The sequence below is a fragment of the Ranitomeya variabilis genome, chromosome 4, assembly GCF_051348905.1.
Source record: "Ranitomeya variabilis isolate aRanVar5 chromosome 4, aRanVar5.hap1, whole genome shotgun sequence".
In the NCBI taxonomy this organism is placed as follows: Eukaryota; Metazoa; Chordata; class Amphibia; order Anura; family Dendrobatidae; genus Ranitomeya; species Ranitomeya variabilis.
The window spans coordinates 678,453,421-678,459,420 of NC_135235.1; the positions used below are offsets into that span (position 1 = coordinate 678,453,421).

At 44.9% G+C, this 6,000-nt stretch overlaps 1 protein-coding gene across 1 annotated transcript in view; it reads right to left on the reverse strand.

Moving 5' to 3' along the window:
- Positions 1-1,333, reverse strand: part of LOC143766332 (uncharacterized) — a 28,514-nt gene extending 27,181 nt beyond the window's left edge. Inside the window, exon 1 of the mRNA XM_077253924.1 lies at positions 1,268-1,333. The gene's annotated coding sequence lies outside the window, so the exon portion shown is untranslated. The remainder of the gene's footprint in view (positions 1-1,267) is intronic.
- Between the last annotated feature and the right edge of the window lie 4,667 nt (positions 1,334-6,000).

Genomic DNA, 6,000 nt, shown 5'->3' on the forward strand with positions numbered 1-6,000 from the left:
CAGAGCGCTGTACATCAGAAAGCAGGCACAACACTTTATGAATGCTTCTTCTGCATTATGCAGAGTCAGGAACTTTCCGGTTACATATGGCGGTACATAACTTTTGTTACAAGCCACAATAGTGACCGAGTGGGCTACCGTTATGGATGATACACTCCTGCCTATCTAACTATTGTGCGGCAAATATCTCATAGATCTTGGATTCATTAGTATTTGTTATTATCTTTTGTATGAGAGATGCTAGCACTGTGGAAACATTTTACTGTGTGAGGGCATCATATATACTGCATAAGGTGTGTAAAAAGGTGTGTCATAAGAAGAAAGAATCCCCACGGCTGTGTGGCATTCGTACAAAAAGATTTGTCATCTGCCATCCAGATGGGACCCTGCAGAATTAATGGGAAGAGGGAGAGTTTCAGGAAGAGTCTAGATGGTACACCAGGGCAGGTGACCTTGATGACACAGTTTCCTGTTATTATAAAAGCCATAGCTATAAAGAAAGAACAGATTTGATGCCAAGCAAAGGAACGGAGTGCCAAGGAAGAAGCTGAGGTACCAGGCCATAGTTAAGTGCCCGAGTCAGCTGGTTGTGGCATCGAACCCTGGCGGTACCAGACAAGTCCCAGAGTCCAGATTACAACAGCCAAGGCCCGAGAACCAGACTTGCGCTGGTCAATACCCGGAGTCTAGACTATGCCTGTCAAGGCCCGAGAACCTGACCTGTGCCGGTCAAGACTCATAGTCCAGACTACGCCAGGCAAGAGCAGAGTCCCAGCTGTTATTACTTCTGGGATCCACCCAGAAACATCCGCCTTTGGTCAAGCACCGAAGATCTAAGGAGATTCCACTCAGTAGTATACGCCTGCAGTGAAGAGCAGGAGGCGCGAGTGAGCCAGGCCATTGCTTCCAGCACTGACGCCAGTACAGGTGTTGGTCCAGGGTAGTACACAGACAAGGCGAAAGCCGGTTGAAGTAAAGGTGGCCCAGCGAGCCTTGGTAGACTTTGTAAAGAGGACTTATGGCCTAAAGGGTAAAGACGGAGACCCCGCTATAGCCTGTGTTCGTAGAAGAGAGTGTTGTCCACTATATGTGTCAGTAAAATCACTGTTGTCAGTAGCTAAAGTAACATGGTTAGAGGCTGCTATTACAGTGAGAGTGAGCTGGAGAATTCATTGTATATCTGTTATTGTAAATGTCACGGTGCCCGGGTATCTATGCTGCAGGGGAAGCTGCACACAGCAGCTGAGAAAGACGCCAAGTTACTAACCTGAACCCACAGGACATTTGACATGAAACAGAGTGTACAGGTAATGAACAGGACCTTAGACCATGTGGCAGAGTGGGAGGAGGAAAGGGGGCGGAGCCAGATGCCTAGGAAACAGAGAAGGGACAAGCACTAAAGAATAATCAAACAAGCAGAAGTCGTAGCCAGGAGATTACGAGGTACCAAAACGGAGACAGGGGATCGTCAGAAGCAAAGCCAGAGTTCAGTAGCCAGGAACACAAACAGGGTAAAGCACGGAAAGCAAGACAACGCTATGCAAGCCGGGCACACACTCCAGGAGTCACGCATACAGACAGAAACAGAATCTATAGCTGACAGAGAAACCAGGTTAGGAGCGAGTATAAATACCCCTCCCATTATGGAAAAGAGGCTAGCAAAATTAACCCTGACAGGACATAACCATGTCCTGACCATGACAGTATATTTCTTTTATCATTATTCACTATTGCCATAGTAATCAAAATTCCCCGCCATTATCAGGGAAAAAAATAATTATATTGGTTACTGCCGACTTGCGTTGTCCTGACTATGACAGTACCACCCCCCCTTAACGGGGGGCCACTGGACCCCCAGGCTTCTCAGGGTATCTTGCATGAAAAGCCCGCACCAGTCGATCAGCATGCACAGAACTGGCCGGAACCCATGACCTATCCTCAATAGAAAACCCCTTCCAATGTATTAGGTGCTGAAGCCTTCGACACACCCACCGTGAATCAATGATGCGCCCTACCTCGTACTCCAGCTGACCCAGTACCAATACTGGCAGAACATTAGATGAAGAATCTTCTCTAACCGTCCCCACAGGTTTTAATAGGAACCTGTGGAAGACATTAGAAATTTTGAAAGAGGTGGGCAACTGTAACCTATAGGCCACCGGGTTGATCACCTCAATAATCTTGTATGGACCTATAAACCTGGGGCCCAACTTCATAGAGGGTACCTTAAGTTTGATGTTACGGGTAGACAGCCACACCTTCTCCCCCACAGTCAGTGTGAGAACCGACCCCCTCCTCCTGCCCGCAAAATGTTTATACCTCTTTTGGGCTTTGGAGATGTTCGCCTGAACCTCCCTCCAAAGGGTTCTTAACTGTTGCACAAAACCCTCAGCACCAGGGCAACCAGAATCCATGCGGGAAAATTCTCCAAACTGCGGAACAAACCCATAATTGACTTGAAAGGGAGATTTGCCAGTAGACTGATTAATGCGACAATTGAACGCAAATTCAGCCATGGGTAAAACCTCACACCAGTCCTCCTGTCTGGAAGAGACCAGGCATCTCAAAATCTGCTCCAATGACTGGTTGGTGCGTTCAGTTTGTCCATTGAATTCCGGGTGATAAGCAGAGGAGAATGACAACATAACCCCCAATTTCTTACAAAAAGCCCTCCAAAACCTGGCCACAAACTGCACACCCCTGTCAGATACCACATTCACAGGGACTCCATGCAACCGAACTATATGCTTAATAAACAAGCGAGCCAAGGTTTCAGCAGAGGGCAACGCAGGTAACGGCACAAAATGGGTTTGCTTCGAAAATCTATCAACCACAACCCAAACTACAGAGTTGCCCTTGGAAGACGGAAGATTAGTGATAAAATCCATGGATAGGTGTGTCCAGGGTTTATCCGGAATTGGCAAAGGTACCAGTTCCCCGGCTGGCCAGACCAGAGAGCTCTTAGAACGAGCACACACCAAAGAGGTAGACCAGGGGATAGAACAGCCAACACCCGTTTTTTAGACCAGGGGTATTTCCTGAGAAGCAAACCGGGATCAAACAACTGACTGAGGCTGAACCTAATCAGGTCATTAATCTGTCAGAGAAAGTCATAAATGATATTGAATTGCAAGTGTTGAATAGAGGTTTAAGTTTTGTGCCTACGTCGGATTTTCAACTATTTGAGAGTGTAAAAGATCTGCATCTCTTTATAAGGAAATTGAGGTGGAGAAAGCATTATATTAGGGAGGACAAACGTACAGGTATGGAGATGAATGTTCCAGACACACTATTGCCAGATATAAGACTACTCTATGGGTTGTCGGATCCTTTACCAGAACACACAGGGGAGGGTCCATTTACTGATTGTAAATTAAAAAGCTGTAAAATGCCCCCTAAATCAGGTGATCAGTCCACATTGGATGTGTTTCTGGAATTAGTGAGTAAAGATCTAGAGAGTTTGGCCACGAGAAAAAATAGGGGGGCTAATTTCAATTTGTCCAAGCAAGAAATGGAGGCATTGTTGAATTTGGAGCAGGATCGGAGTATAGTATGCAAGCCCTCAGACAAGGGTGGGAATATAGTAGTAATGGACGTTATGAAGTACCAACTTATGTGTGAGAATATATTAAACAATCACGAGTCCTATGAACAGCTATCAAGTAACCCTACTCCCACCTTTGTCAGAGCTTTGAAAGAGATCTTGGATAGAGGACTCTCCAAATCACTCATAGACAAAAATGAGTATAATTTCTTATACCCAAAACACCCAACAATGCCAACATTCTATTGCCTCCCGAAAGTGCACAAAGGCTTATCGCCCTTAAAGGGAAGACCTATAGTGTCTGGAATTGAGAGCATCAGCCATCATGCTGGAATATATCTAGATAAGGTGTTAAAGCCTTTTGCTATAGCTCTCAATTCCTACACTAGAGACTCAACAGATCTTTTGAGAAAGTTGGACGGTTTGACTTTGGATCCACAATCCATACTTTGTAGTATAGACGTTGAGGCCCTATATTCATCCATCAACCATGTTGATGGAATAAGGGCAGTTGAATATTTCCTTAAAGGCAGAGGTCAACAGTGTCAAGAACATAACAGGTTTGTCCTTGAACTACTTGAATTTTGTTTGACAAAAAATATCTTCACATTCAATGGCAAAATCTTCCACCAGCTCAGGGGCACTGCGATGGGCATTTCTTGTGCGCCATCGTACGCAAATTTGCTCCTGGGCTGGTGGGAGGAGACAATTGTCTTTGGGGACCAATATGGTGATGAATGCTAAAAGATATTGTTTTGGGCACGTTACCTGGATGATGTCCTAATGGTTTGGAATGGGGAAATATCGGAACTGGTGGATTTTGTTACCAAACTGAATGGGAACCCTCTAAGTTTGAAATTTACTTTTGAGTATAACAGGGACAAACTTCCTTTCTTGGACATTTGCATTCAAAAGACACCTGAAGGGTATGTCCATACAAAAACATACCGTAAACCTACCTCTACAAATGCCCTTTTAAGGTGGGAGAGTCACCATCCCCCCCCCTTGAAAAAGGGCATCCCCAAAGGGCAGTACATGAGGATTCGCCGTAATTGTTCCTCAGAAACTGATTATAGGGAACAGGCAATAGAATTACGTCAGCGATTCCAAAATAGAGGATACCCGGATGGGATCCTCCGGAAGGCCTATAGGGAAACAAGAAGTATGAGTAGAACGGGATTGTTGAACCCATTAAATCGAGAAGAGGGAGATTTGAAAAGTCGTTTTATTATGACCTATAGTTCAGGAGCGGATCAAGTGAGATCGATCCTCATGAAACATTGGTCAATTCTGAGGATGGATGACGACATTGGAGACCTGGTGGGACCCCATCCCCTGATCACCTATAAAAAAGGGAGATCAATAGGTGATAGGATTGTACAGAGCCATTTTTCCCCCAAAAAAAGTGAAATGTGGTTAACCAGCAAAATGAGAGGATGCTATCGATACAGCGGTTGTGTAGGCTGCCCTGTAATGAAGACGGGTCAATACTTCAAAAGTAATGTCACCAATCAGGAGTATAAAATCCGCCATTTCATAAATTGCCGGTCCAGAGGAATTGTGTACAAGGCAACATGTTCCTGTGGCATGGAATATGTGGGAAAGACCACACGAGAGCTTAGGAGAAGAGTGGGGGAACATTTGAGGGATATTGCCCTCAAGAGAGATACACCACTGGCAAGACATATCGCCACTGTACATAATGGGGATTTATCGGGCTTGAGTTTCATGGGGATCGACAAGATAGAAGCACCAAGAAGGGGTGGAGATTGGGACAGGAGGGTGCTACAATGCGAGACGAAGTGGATATTTCGCCTCAAAACACAGCAACCTTTAGGTCTTAATGAGAACTTGACATTTTCTTGCTTTTTATAACATATCTTTGGAATATAGCATTGCTGGCAGCCCCCCTGTATCTTCTTCCCAAAGAACCCCTCTCTATTCTATTCTATCGATTTCATGGCGTTCCTTTTTCGGGCACCTAGGTAGAACATCTTTAAAATAGGGATTGGCAGGACGGTATAGGGACAGCCGCCGTGGAGTTGGGGGCGCCAATTCTCGTGTTTAGGGTGCCAACCCCCACTGACCAGGTAGGATGGGAAGTTAGGGCCTAATAGGGAGGAATAGAAAGCCCAAGGCCCACTAGGTCTCCATTTGTTGTCCAATAATAATCTGTGGAATACACACTTGAAATTATTAAGAAATTATTAAGGAATTATTAAAGGGGTATTCAGTGGTAAATTTAGGCATGTCAATAAGGGACTGTTTTGTCCTTCCCCCTCTCCCCTCCCCCCCCCCTCCCCTCCCTCTCTGTCTCCAAATATAATCGATTCCGTTAGGGGATTCTTATTCCCTAGGGCCCCCATGATATAAATTCTAAAGTGATAAAAAATGATAAAAAAAGATAAAAATGATGAAAAATGAAGATAACGAAATATAGTTTTTTCCAAAAAGAG